We start from the raw sequence: 15,066 nt of genomic DNA, 5'->3' as shown, positions 1-15,066 counted from the left end.
GAAAAATTCTCACCGGAGTGATCATCCTAAATAATGTAGATCCCTTAGCCAAAGGTCCAAATCTCGAAGGATCCAAGCCTTGAACCGGGCAGATCGTGGTTTAGGTGTGGAGACTAGCATACCTATTCAAAATTGCAAGTGCTCCTATCCCAGAGTCCCTTCCAGCAACATCACTCCTTCCAGTTGACTGATCTCTGGATTGTCCAGGCCAGAACAAATATCAGAATCAGGAGCTTGTGCTCAAGAGACCAGGGCTAGAAAACACCCACTCCAGGTCTTGTTCTTAATAAAACCACTATGGCCCAGGGGCTGGACTCTCTATGCTTATTGCTTGAGTAAAAGAAACTGAGGAAGGACTGGACAGAGTCCAAATGATGATGATAAACAGTGTGCTTACATACTGTTCTTATAGACAGATTAGTGACTCAATTAGAGAGGCAAATGAAGTCAGTGTTATTATTATCCCCACAATACAGCTGGGGAGCTGGGCAGAGAGGAGTGGCTGACCCAAGGCCACCTGCAGAGCTCATGGCAGGAGTGGGATTCGAACCAGCAGAGGCTGATTCACAGCCCAACCACTTAACCACTAGGATACAGCTGCTTATATACGCCTTTTCTAGACAGATCAGTGCTCCGCTCAGAGTGGTGGACAAAGTCAATGTTATTATTATCCCCGCAATACAGCTGGGGCTGAGAGGAGTGATTAACAAAAAAGGCAAAACCCAGTACAATAGCTGTAACGATAAGAGAGGAATAGACCCCAACTGGGTGAAGAAGATTAACACGCTTTTACTGCAATCATTTAAAGTGACAAGTGCTCAGATTTTGTAAATGCAAAAATTCGTCAATTACAGTCTCATTATAAACATCCAAGATTCATATATTAATCCAATACAAATACAATATATAAGGACACAACTCCGGGACCGCAAAATAAGTAAAGTCAGTTCATATTATAATCATTATTTCTCTTTCTTTATTCCAGCCGCTCATGTCAATTTGAACAATATAAGAATGACACCATTCGTGTCTCTCGTCTTGTCCCGTGTCAAGAGTTGGAATCACAATTGGGAACTCAGCTGTGGTTCTGTAAAGTCAGACCAACCCTTACATTTGTCATAGGGACAAGACAGTTTCTTTATATCAGAGAGAGATTACAGCTGATATCCAGAAGAGGGCAACAAACTGTGCAAAAATCACAAACAATGCAGTGCTAGAAGAATAACAAGACTCCAGAGATCAATAAATAGCTTTGCAAGATCTAGGACATCTCTAAAGTGCAGAAACAGTGGTTGGTATGTATGTATGTATTAAGTTTATTATTGCAGTTTGTATCCTGCCACGTGGCTCAGAGTCTTTTGTGTAGTTTATGTAATCTCTATTAAACCAAATCAATAAAAGGCACTAAAATAGCAAAACAATAATCTAAGGCTGCAGTTCTATACACATATTCATGTAAGTGTAAAGTATGATAGACTGTAAAACTTTACTACTATTGCTCTAAGTATGATCTTATTGTCTAGAGCTTCATAGTACAGTGGTTAAGTGGTTTGGCTGCAAATAAGCACTCTGCTGGTTTGAATCCCACTACTGCCAGTAGGTGGCCTTGGGTAAGCCACCCCTCTCAGCCCGAGCTCCCCAGCTGTATTGTGGGGATAATAATAACACTAACTTGTTCACCGCTCTGGGTGAAGCTCTAATCTGTCTAGAAGAGCGGTATATAAGCGCAGTTGTTGTTGTTATCATTATCATTATCATTATCATTATCATTATCATTATCATTATCATTATCATTATCATTATCATTATCATTATCATTATCAGATCCTTTGTTGTTTAATATGCCTATCTTAGAATTACTTATGCTCTGTTTTCAGCGTTTCTTCGACTGCCTATTGAATTTCTGCTGGTTTTAAATCTCTGCAAATTTGCAGGTATAAACCCTGTTATATGTGTATTGAAATGTCTTTGAAATGGACTGTACTGACCCACACTGTGTAATCCACCTTGAGCCTCAGTAAGAAAGGTGGCCCGTAAATAATGTAAATAAATAAATACTCTTTCGTCATTACCAAACTCAGAAAAAGCAGTACTGTTGACTCCAGATTCAGGAACATGCATGATGCTTGTCTCTTTGACTTTGGGAAGGACAGTGCTGTGGAAAACAGGATTGGACTTCTGCCCCACTAAAAGTAAAGAGAAGGTGAATAGACTGAGACCTGGCAACCTTACGCCTGAGTGCCATACCCTGTGCTACACAGTCCCCATGAAAATATCTAGATTGTACTGGTTGTTTTTGAGGGTTCTTCTGCCAACATCAATAACGGTCCCCTGCCAAGGTCCAAAGCACTGTTTTGCCAGACACCCGACTGAAATCTTCCCCATCTCCCCACCTTTGCCATATGCAGGGCTAATTTTTAATTCCTCTATCAAGAATATTGCTCAACTTCCCTATCAAGGTCACGGTTATCCCCCCACTTGGGGTAGCTGCTTGTTCTGTTTTTTCTGCAAAAAAAAAAGAGAGAGAGAGAGAGAGGAAAGTCTACAGATGGACCGCAGTGTCCTTCTAAACCTGCATCTCAGGTAACACATGTTGGGAAAGACTTTGCTGCTTCATATCCTAGAATACCATTGCCAGTTGGAGTTGATAACCTGGAGCTAGATGGACCAGGGCCTAGGGTTGCCAGGCCCCCTCAACCTCTTGGGGGGGATCGTTGTCCAGCACTTACCTGTGGGGGTGAGGGGTGCGTGCGCAAAGTGCACGCACGCTCCTGCAAGCAAGATGACGTCACTTCTAGGAAGTGACATCATCACGCAGCCCCTGGGAGCACGCCCATGCTCCACAGAGTCCCGGATTGGGGACACTGCGGAGCGTGGAAGCACTCCTGCCCTCCACAGTGGTCCAAAACGTGCCCATTTCAGCCCAGATCGGGCTCACTTTGGTGTGAGTTGGGCCTGTTTTGAGCCACTGTGGAGCGCAGGAGTGCTCCTGCGCTCTGCAGCAGCCCGAAACGGGCTCAATCCAGGCAAAACTGGGCCCGTTTCGGGCTGCTGCAGAGCACAGAAGTGCTCCTGCGCTCCACAGTGGCTCAAAACAGGCCCAATCCATACCAAAATGGGCCTGAAATGAGCCCAATCTGGACCGAAACAGGCACCTTTTGGGCCTCTGTGGAGGGCAGGAGCTCTCCTGTGCTCCGCAGCAGCCCCAATCTGGGTCTGATCCAGGCCAAAATGGGCCCAATCCAGGCGGCTGCAGCTCATGGGAGCATGCAGCATCGCAGGGGACTGCGCACAGAAAGTGCATCCCCCCCTGCTGGCCAGGTAAGCAGGGGTGGGTGCGGGAGCAGGGGTGGGGTTCCCTGCCCCTGGCAGGGGTCTGGCATCCCTACCAGGGCCATATTATTCATAAGGCTGACTAGGCCGAATCCTAGGGGCCCCGCAGGGACTAGAGGCCCATCAATTTTTATTATTTTTTGCTGAGGCACACCCCACATACATTACAATTAATTGATTCTCTTATAGCTGCCCTGATCCCGTCAGCGGGGAGGGCAGAATAAAAATCTAAAATAAATAAAATAAAACTGCTTCCTTATTGAAATGAAACAAATTGTCTCTTATATTAAAACAATTATCCAATATATATATATATATATATATATATATATATATATATATATATATAAAATAATTTAAAAAATATTCACTTCAAAATATTAGTCTTGAATAATTATACCCCTAAAATGTGCTTTCCTGAAGAGTTCTACTTGTGCAATAAAAATATTTTTTAAATTGTGAATAGAATTCTTCAAGAGACTCACAAAATGGATATAGGGCTTTGTACTGCAGTCTAGTACCTACCGTACCAGGGTCAGGCTGCCAGCTGTAGTGGGGTAAAAGATTGATGTGCTGGAGGGGGCCCGAAATATCTGAAAGCCTAGGGGCCTGGCCATGGGTTAATACGGTCCTGAGACGGACCACGTGTTGCAGGAAAAGGCAACTTCATATCCTCTTATATTCATTGTTATGATCTATGGCGCCAGGGGATGGTGAGGCAGGACAATTGCTGACCTCCAAAGGCAACAGGGAATCCACTAGAGAGGACAGAGGAAGCCAGGCAAAACTATTTCAAGAAAAGAATTGTTTTGGAGTAGCACTCTTATAAAAGAATTTTTTAAAAGCACCCCATGAAAAAGCTGTTACATGAACTGCAAAGGGGTCACACGTAGTTAGAAGACAATTTTTAATAGACTTGAGGTTGGCATTCTCCACATATTACTTGGGCACAAAACTCACAAGCATCTCTGTGCATGCTCAGAGGTTCCAAAATCTTGAATCCAGCCATAAATTGGTAATTTGGGGCAGGAACATCTAGCCATATTGCTCCTCATATCACTTCCCCTTCCTTCTGTTCCCAAACTCTCCGGAAACTATGCGGAGTATGGGTCTCGGTTAGAGAGGGTAGAAAGCCAAAACCTTTCTAGGTACTTTGGTATCTGAAGAAGGGAGCTTGACTCTCAAAAACTTATACCGTGGAAACTCTTTGTTGGTCTATAAGGTGCTAATGGACTCAAACCTTGCTCATCTACTGCAAGCCAACATGGCTACTCACCTGAAACTAGTCTAATCTCAGTACCCCACTTTGGACAGAGCTATTAGTAGTATACCTTTCATCCATCAAGTCAAAAGACCTGCTTGACACCCTCAGAGAGAAGCTACATATGGTGGAATTTTCCCGTTATCGCTTCCCTCTAAAGGTCAGAAATCCATTGAGGATCTAAATCAAAACAAACAACAAAGGATCTAAATCCTTGCCTTACTTGGCTCCAAGTAAGAATCCACATAATACAAACAGATAAAGGAGAAGAATAGATAGGAGAAACCATGACTTTCCCCTCATCCTCCCGCCTCCCCAAAAAATAGTTTCTCAGGCGGACAGCAGGGCCGTACCCGTAGGCGAGGACACTGATCCCCAAGCTGCACACAGGTGACTTTATTTAGGACAACAGGTTGAATTTTAATGTGGTAGAGCTGCGCTGATCTCTTTTGCCAGGCACTGGGTCCTTGAAGCTGGGATGGAAATTCTGCCAGCTGGAAGAGAGCTCTGGCAAATGGAGTGTATTAGGCTGTTGTTGCATCTACTGAGCCCAGGAGTGTTAACAGTCCCTTTGGTACATTCCCAAGGCTCTTTGAGCGGAACTACAAGTGACAAAAGGCACAGGTTGGACACTTGTCAGCTTCCCTCAAGTTTTGATGGGAAATGTAGGCGTCCTGGTCTTGCAGCTTGGCTCTCCGACTGCTGTCCAATGGACTTTTCAACTGTCACTTGTCCAACATTCCACCAAGCTGCCTACATTTCCCATCAAAACTTCAGGGGAGCTGACAATTATCCAACCTGTGCCTTTTGTCACTTGTAGTTCCGCTCCCAGTCAAGGCAAAAGCCAATATTGGAGGATCAATGACTGAGATACAGTGTGAGGAGCCACCATTAAGCAGGAGGTATAAACACCATCTTGTACCAAGTGTGTTGACGGTACTTATTCTTGTTATGCTTGCAAAGTGTGAGAGGAACCACAAATCCACCCATTTTCTGATCCTTTTTTCCACAATTTTTTTCAATGATAAAATCGAAATCATTAAAGATTTTCTGTTCCTTGGCTCAATCATCAACCAAAAGGGAGACTGCAACCAAGAAATCCAAAGGATTGACACTTGGAAGGGGAGCCATGAAGCAACTAGAAAAGATCTATAAGGATAAAGATGTATCATTGGAGACTGAGATCATTCATACAATGGTATTCCCCATTATGATATATGGATGTGAAAGTTGGATAGTGAAGAAAGTTGACAGGAAGAACATGGATCCATTGGAAATGTGGTGCTAGAGGAGAGTTTTGTGGACAGCCAAAAGACAAATAAGTGGACAGCCAAAAGACACGTTTTCATGGACAGCCAAAAGACAAATAAGTGGGTTCTGGATCAAATCAAGCCTGAATTTTCCCTAGCAGCTAAAATGGCTATTGTACTTTGGTTGCATCATGAGGAGACAAGACAAAATCCTAGGAAAGGTGGCAGTTGGAAAAGAGGAAGACTCAAAATGAGATGGCTTGATTCAGTATAGGAAGCCACAGTCTTCAATTTGCAAGAACAGAGCACGTCTGTTAATGGTAGGACGTTTTGGAAGTCATTAATTAATTGAGTCGCCACCATAAGTCAGGGGTGACTTGACGGCACATTAAACACACACATGCACACACGGACACAACAGTTAGATGTATGATGTACGTTATATTTAACATTTTAAAAGCTTTGTCCTAACCTGATGTATGGATTTTGCAATGTACGTTTATTTTAAAAATGTTCCCTGCCTGCTGCCTGCACTATTTTGGAACGATGCTAACTGTTTCTGTGAATATTGTAATATTTTTCCTTCTGTGCACATCTGTGTGTGAGTTGCATCTCGTCCTGCGCGTCAAAATAGAATAATTCTGGCCTGTATGTGTGTGCGTGCATATGTGTGCGTCCACAACAGATGCCTCATTGTCACTGACTGTAGTTATCCCAAGGACTATTTAAGAGGAAGTGGTCTCATTTAATTGTTCTCTTGGTTAAAAAGATACAGGGTTTGACGAAAGCATCTATGTATATATCATACATTGCTAAAAATTGAGGCTTATGGGTCACGGAGGAATTTCTCAACCTGAACACCAACCTAAAGGTCAGAGCCAGCTGGCCCCCCTGGGTCACCAGAAGTGGAGGGGCATCAACCAGTCCTGTTGTCCCATCTGCCTTGCCAGCTCACAGCACTGATATCTGTCACAGCAAGCGGCAACCCAGAAAAGTGTCCCCTGGCTCTTTCCTCACTCCCCCTGTCAAGGAGGCAGGGAAAGGATAAGCCTCCTTTCTCCTTCTCGCCACCTTGCTGCGTCACCTTGCCAGGGGGCACTGACATTTTGCCAGCCTTCTCTACCTTGCCAGGTGCAGTAGAGGGAGCAAGGTGGGAGAGCAGTGGCTTTCTTGCTATGCCCCTTGCCTTGGTGCAGAAGGGGAGAGGTGGACAACTGTGACACAAAGGTGCAGGATGAGAGGGTGAGCAGTCACTTTCTGGGGGCATAGAGGGTGAAACTTTGCCATTCAGGGTGCTGAAAATTGTTAAACCATTTGTGCCTACCAATATCACAGACCAACCCCTAAGTATAAAAAAACCACTGCTTATCTGTCTGTATGCAACATATGCTTAAAAACTGAATACACAGAAAGAATAAGCATGTATATATGTGCAGAACTCCACAAACATGCAAAATAACGTGTACGAATGCTTGCAAACACGGCTGAAATATGGCTATTTTTGCAAACAGAAACACTTTCAAAATATGCATCTGTATATTTGCCTTGGTGGCCACAAGGCAAATCCCATGATAATCGCAGTGGGATGAAATTACCACTTGAAAGTCAAATTGCTGTGACTGGGAATGGCTGGGATGAAATTACCAGTTGAAAGTCAAATTGCTATGACTGGGAAATTCAATAGCGTTGCTAGCTAATGCCTTACATGGGGAGTGATTGAGGGAGAGCTTTATAGATTAAATAGTCTAAAAGCACAGGCAGAATTCGGGAGTGCAATTATCATCTCTAGATGAGGGACAGAACGGTTTGTCACATGATCTGTAGAGAATTGGAAGCCCTGAATATCACGGCATCAGCCACAGCTGGAAACCTACTTGGTTCTGATAGACAAGATTAGTAGATGGTTCTCAGCAGGGCCACTGGGTGGCATTAGCATTGCAGGAGAATGCATTGCTCTACATGTATCCCTTTTCATTGATCTGGGAGTTGTCCCTGTGTCAAGGTAGCAGAAACCAGAAGTCTTCCACCTGTACGGAGAAAACCAAGAAAAGTGCGGAAAAAGAGCTCCCAATGTCAAAGTGCTGTGGATCCTATATAGGGCAGTTGTGGAATACCGTTCCTTCTGCCCAGGGGTCATTTTGTAGAAAAAGAGCTGGAGGAACTCATTAGCATAACTCATTAGCATACGCCATGCCCTTGACATCCCAGAAATGTGTCATTAGCACAACTGATTTGCATGTGCCACACCCCCTGACATCACCTATCTTGGCTGTTTTGGACCCAATCCTGGCCATTCAGGTCTGAAATTGGGCCCAAAATGGCAAAAAGGGGCTGAAAATGGCTGAAAAGGGGGCCCAAAATGGTCAGGATCAGGCTGCTGCTGAACAGGAGAGTGATCCACCACCCATCAGAGGCCCGATCCGGGCTGTTTCGGCCCCAATCCAGGACAAAACGGGCCCAAAATGGCCGAGAGTCAGGTGGGTAGGGCCACCTGACATGTGACCTCTTTGGGGAACTGCCGGAACTGTGTTCCTGTGCATTCCCCCTCGAAATGAGGTCTGCTTCTGCCATTACACAGACTTGCTTGCTGTGTGGCTCTAAGTGATGAAGATAGACATCACTCTACAGGCCACAGACAGCTGTAGATTGTATAGATTCCATGAACTCTAGAACACACTTCATGTTATACGTAAAAGGTTTCAACTTTTGATTAGTGCGGTCTGGGGGGGTGGATTCTTGTGCTCCTGTCCCCCCAAACCTGCCCTTCCCAGGCTCCGCACCTGAGTCTCCAGGAATTTCCCAACCCAGAGTTAGCAACCCTAGGAGGAGCATGCCCATCGGATCAAAGCAGTTGAGGAGACTGGAGTGCTTAGCTCTTTCACACAGTCTATTTTTTTTCCTGATTAAAATGGAACAAGTATTTTCCCTCTTGCGAGGCAGAAAGGGCCGTTTTGGATAAAAACCAATCACGTGGGAAAGGGTTATGCCCCCCTCTCCACTCCACGGCAACTGCATTTTAGTAAAAGAAGGAAAAATACTGTAATGTGGCTGCTCACCTGTCTCCCACATTTGGTCCAGCCTCAGTTTTGCCCCCCACCCCACCCCAACAATGGCAAGTTTCTTACCCTTAACAGTGCAATTCGAAATGGAGAGTCTCTCTCTATGATCCAGAGGAGTTAGCCGTGTTAGTCTGTAGTAGCAAAATTGAAAAGAGTCCAGTAGCACCTTTAAGACTAACCCACTTTACTGTAGCATAAGCTTTCAAGAATCACAGTTCTCTTCGTCAGATGCATCTCTGTATGAGACATCTCGGGGACACGGGGATGCTCAAGTGTAGGAAGACGCAATGTTAGCTTGGAAGTGTAGTTTTAAAAGACAGAGCCGGGGAAATCGCTCCTCAGAGGGTTTATTAATTTCACCTTCCCCTTCCCAAAAGTAGGTGAAATTGACAGAGCCTTCAGGGAGGATTAAATTAACAAACCCTCTGAAGATGGCTTTCTGAGGGCCAAGCTACACATGACGAATGACACGTGAACGGCAAGTGGATTGAGTGGAGGGCAAGTGAACAGGGAGAAATACACTTGCCGTTCAAGTGTCATTCGTCATGTGTAGCTTGGCCCTATGGCTCTGTCTTTTTAAACTCTCCTCCCGTAGAGAGATGAAATTGACATAAATTGACAGATACACCCAGTTTAGAAGGACGGTAGCTCTGCTTCCAATTGCCACAAACCTGCAAAGATCAGGTTGAAAGTGTTTGGACAGTTTCTACAGGGCTGTGGCCTTCTAGAACCTGCTTGTCTACCAAGCCGCGCATGTTATGGGCCAGTATAGAAGTAAAGCCAGGCATGCTGTTATGCTTCTTGTTGGTGCATGAATTGGGTGCAAGGTTGGCTTTCTGGGAAATGTTCCATCGATCGGTGACTTATGCAATATGTACAGTGAATCTCAAAATACTGTACTGACCTCTGTCCCAGATTCCCGTGGATGCTCTTTGGAATTGGGAAAGGAAGACAGACATGCTTGGGATCAAGATCATTCAATTCTAGGTGGTCTATCCTTCTGATACCTGAGATTTGAGCCTCCTTTCTCTTTTTAATAAGATTCCAGCTCTACTCGTTGTTTAGATAAGCTTTAAAAGGCTACGACAATGGTTCCTTCCTAAAAACACAGGGGATGAGATGGATGTTTGTCTAGCTATTATACCCTCTGACTTAGAAACACTATACTTTCTAATTTTAGACTGTGGCTCCTTGTGGATGATCAACAAGGCTTCCAGAGGCAAGCCGAATTTTCCAGAACTGGCCTTATACAGAGGTATGAAATTAATATAGCCAGGGCTTTTTTTCTGGGAAAAGAGGTGGCGGAACTCAGTGGGTTGCCCTCGGAGAAAATGGTCACATGGCCGGTGGCCCGCGCCCCCTGATCTCCAGACAGAGGGGAGTTTAGATTGCCCTCCATGCCGCTCAGCAGCACGGAGGGCAATCTCAACTCCCCTCTGTCTGGAAATCAGGGGGTGGGGCCACCGGCCATGTGACCATTTTCAAGAGGTTCCGGAACTCCGTTCCGCCATGTTCCCCCTGACAAAAAGCCCTGAATATAGCACTTGCAACCTATCGAGAGACCCATCAGGTCCTAAGTGATGCCCAAAGAAAGTAGATTTAGTAGGCGACTAGCTGTGAAATCCTAAGCAGAGCGACTCCAGCCTAAGCCCATTAATTTCAATGGGCTTAGACTGGAGTCGCTCCACTTAGGATTTCACTCTACCACTTTCCATGTCGTATGAGATAGTGAAGTTCTGGCCCTGTTTCATGTCACTTGAACACAGGATGGTGCCTTTCTACTAAGAGCTAAGCTACAAGTGAAGCCTGACACAGGTTGGACACTTGTCAGCTTCTCTCAAGTTTTGATGGGAAATGTAGACATCCTGGTCTTGCAGCTGTAATGGAGAGCCAAGCTGTAAGACCAGGAAGCCTACATTTCCCATCAAAACTTGAGGGAAGCTGACAAGTGTCCAACCTGTGTAAGGCCTCACTTGAAGCTTGGCTCTAAGTCCATCCATTGGTCTATCAGTGTCAGTCTTTTCTCCTCTCACCGAAAGCAGCAGGTGTCCAGGGTCTCTGTAAGAGGTCTTTCACACCATCTATTACTGGAGATCCCGGGACTTAAACCTGGGCTGTTCTGTATGCAAAGCAGATGCTTTAGCACTGAGCCACAACGCTGCCTTGTACAGAGTCTAAGCAAAGTCAGTATTGTGTACTCTCTGACTGGCAGCTGCTCTCCGGAGTCTCTAGCAACTTTCCCCCCCTTTCACTTCTTACCTGTCTCAGAGACAGGAGACAGGGCTTGATGGACATTCCTCCAAGCACTGTATCTGATGTCGCCGGGCAGATCTGGCTACTGTGGAATACATGCCCCGGCACAATACCAGGGCCATTTGATAATTATTGACCCTCCTGGACTATTCTGGGAGCCGAGTTGCCAGCAGACTTAGCATGCTGCGGACTTTGGCCCTGGCTCCGCGGTTGCATCATGTTGCGTGAGTGCTTTTTTTCCCAGACAGCCGTATTTACACGTTGCCTCTTTCTTTCCAGCCAAAACCAACCATCAGGTGCGGCTCGGCAAAAAAAGCCACTTCCCAGCAGTTAGAGCCTTGCAAATCTGCAGCTTCGCCTTCTGCCAAAGCTGCCGAACCTCTCCCAAGATGGTAGGCTCAACATCTCAAGGATCTGATTCAAGATTTAAATGTCTTCAATGTAAAGTAGGAAAGCCCTAATGTGGACAACGTTTTGCAGCGGTTGGCTTGGGTTTACATGAACACCGCTTACTTTCTGCTAGCATACTCCAAAGTGTGAAGCTATATTTTTCTACCCTTCCCAAAAATTCTGCATCTGAGGGCCAAGCTACACATGACGAATGACACTTGAACGGCAAGTGGATTGAGTGGAGGGCAAGTGAACAGGGAGAAATACACTTGCTGTTCAAGTGTCATTCGTCATGTGTAGCTTGGCCCTAAGAAAGTTGAATGTCGGACACATTATGCAAATTAAGCGACATTTGCTTCTTTTGCATGTTGCTTTTGGTCCTGCTAATTATGTGGAAGGATAAAGAAGAATAAAGGACAAAGAGTTAAACAAACAATCGAAGCAGAGAGCCAGCATGGCATAGCAGACTGACTGTAAATACCTGAGTTGTAGCACTGTGTAGCCACAAACATGGATTGCTTTGTTCTGTGGCATTTTTCATCTGTTGAGTCGGTCTTGCGAATGGGTGAATGTATGTACAGTTTGCACTTTGCCATCGCTTTGAAAGAAAAAAAAATAGCTAAGTATGATAAACTAGGAATGATGCAGTGTGTGATCTTCAAGGAGTCCCAGATGTTTCGCTAATGAGTTAGGAACCGTAGATTTCACCATTAAGTTGCCTTACATATTATCTGTTGCTTCAGATATGTAGTCCTGTGCTTCTTGTTGTTTAATGTCAGTCCTAGAATTGATTGTGTTCCGTTTCAGCAATTCTTCAACCCCATATTGGATCCTTGCTAATGCTATGTCTTTATAAACTTATATTCATTTACCCTAAAAATGTGCTCGTGGCTAAAAATTTAATTTGTAGTTATAGGATGGCCACCTTCCGGGGGGGGGGGAGGGTTACAAAAGAGGTAAAAGATGTATCATAGGAGAACTAGGATTGTATTGAAATGTAATAATATGTGATTCATTAATTAAAAAAACACTTATATTCATTTACCCTATGGCATTGTTTATGGAAATGCCCTTGATACTGATTGTACTAATCTCACACTATGTAATCCGCCTTGAGTCTCAGTGAGAAAGGCAGAATGCAAATAAATAAATAAATAAATAAATTTTCAAGAACAAGATTCGAGTCCAGAGGCCCCTTAAAGACCAATAAGCATTTGAGAGTCAAGAAGATCCCTTCATTAGATACCTTGAGCTGGACTCTCAAAAGCTTGTATCCTGGAAACCTTTTTGGTCTGTAGTTCCCACTGGGCTTGAATCTTACTGCTCTTCTGCAGTCCAACACAGCTAATAATAATAACAACAACAACAACAACAACAACAACAACAACATTCGATTTATATACCGCCCTTCAGGATGACTTAACACCCACTGAGGGCCAAGCTACACATGACGAATGACACTTGAACGGCAAGTGGATTGATTGGAGGGCAAGTGAACAGGGAGAAATACACTTGCTGTTCAAGTGTCATTCGTCATGTGTAGCTTGGCCCTCAGTGCGGTTTACAAAGTGCGTTATTATTATCCCCACAACAAAACACCCTGTGAGTAGGTGGGGCTGAGAGAGCTCTGGAAGAGCTGTGACTGGCCCAAGGTCACCCAGCTGGCTTCAAGTGGAGGAGCGGGGAATCAAACCCAGTTCTCCAGATTAGAGTCCTGCGCCCTTAACCACTATACCAAACTGGCTCTCTTAGCTACCTAAATGAAACTATCTGCATTTTCAAGGAACTGTTCAGAAGATGGAATAAGCTTGTATGCAAATCCAGATAAAAGGTTAGCATTTTTTTTTCTTAAGAAGCAGTGATGGGAATAAGCCCCAGCCAGCTTCACTGCAACCGTGAAATTCTGCTATAATCCAACCTGCACGAGTTCTGTGATTTTTGACAATGTTCTTCCCACATACTCCTTTAGAGATATGAACTCATCTCTGTGGTTTGCGGGAAACTGTAGCGTGGGCAAGCTCACATTTCTGAGAGAACGCTGCTACAAACACATCTCCTTCCCTTATTTTGAAATATACGCATCTTGTGGTGTTCGGTCCCGTGAGTTTTCCTTACTGTGTGCTGCAGTAAGGTGCCTTTTGCAATCAATCAACGCGGCTACCTCTCTGGAATTTGTCTACCGCACTGAAATCAAAGCGCTTCCTGCATGGCAGAAGCTGAAATCGACATCTCCGGTACAGAACCTTGGCCACCGGGGCAAAGCTTAAATGATGTCTCAAGGAGACCGAACCCTGAGTTGTGCAGTAACGTGGCAACTGCCTGCTTGGCATCACCTCACAGAAAGCGAAAGGGGTTGGTTCCTCACTTTTGCTAATCGCTAGAGGATTTATCAGCAGCCGATAAGGGCTTTGCGGCTTCTGAACAATGGGGATCTAAGACGAGGAAGAATCTGTCACAGGGCCAAGCTACACATGACGAATGACACTTGAACGGCAAGTGGATTGAGTGGAGGGCAAGTGAACAGGGAGAAATACACTCGCTGTTCGAGTGTCATTCGTCATGTGTAGCTTGGCCCTCAGATCGCTTTTCACATGTAATGGCCAACACTGGGCCATTTCTCTGAATGTCAATATGTTGGAGAGGGGAGGGTGTCACTTGACAGTTGTCCGTATGCCCTGGGATGGTTTTTGTCTCTGGGCTTTGAATCTTTTCCTTTGCCCGCTGCTGCATATACAGCCATAACCCAGAGGATGTGTTGACGGGAGCCATGATCTCAGTTTGGCTCCTCATTAAGACCTTTAATTACTTGGCTTGTTGCTTATTATTTAAGCTTTCTGGGGTTTATGATTTGTCCAGCAGCAGCCTGCCAAAATAATAATAATAATGTATTGTCGAAGGCTTTCACAGCCGGAGAACGATGGTTGTTGTGGGTTTTCCGGGCTGTATTGCTGTGGTCTTGGCATTGTAGTTCCTGACGTTTCGCCAGCAGCTGTGGCTGGCATCTTCAGAGGAAGATGAAGATGCCAGCCACAGCTGCTGGCGAAACGTCAGGAACTACAATGCCAAGACCACGGCAATACAGCCCGGAAAACCCACAACAACCATCAATAATAATAATAATAATAATAATAATAATAATAATAACTGCGCTGATATACTGCTCTTCCAGACAGATTAGTGCCTCACCCAGAGCAGTGAACAAGTTAGTGTTATTATTCTCCCCACAATGCAGCGGGGGAACTGGGGCTGAGAGGAATGGCTTACCCAAGACCACCTATTGAGCTCATGGCAGTAGCGGGATTCGAACCAGTAGAGTGCCGAACCACTTAACCACTGTGCTACAGCAGCGCATCTATCTCTACAGTGGGCCACACAAGCAGTTCCTGTATTATAGCGTCATTTTCCGGATGCTGCAGGTTAAGGACAGACTAGTGCTTCCTTAACAAAATCTTGTCACTGAACGGTCTTTGAACGAGTGGCATACCGAATCTCAGCACAAGGACAAATGTTAAAAATACAC

This window comes from Eublepharis macularius, chromosome 19 (genome assembly GCF_028583425.1).
Source record: "Eublepharis macularius isolate TG4126 chromosome 19, MPM_Emac_v1.0, whole genome shotgun sequence".
In the NCBI taxonomy this organism is placed as follows: domain Eukaryota; kingdom Metazoa; phylum Chordata; class Lepidosauria; order Squamata; family Eublepharidae; genus Eublepharis; species Eublepharis macularius.
This window is presented reverse-complemented; position numbering follows the sequence as displayed.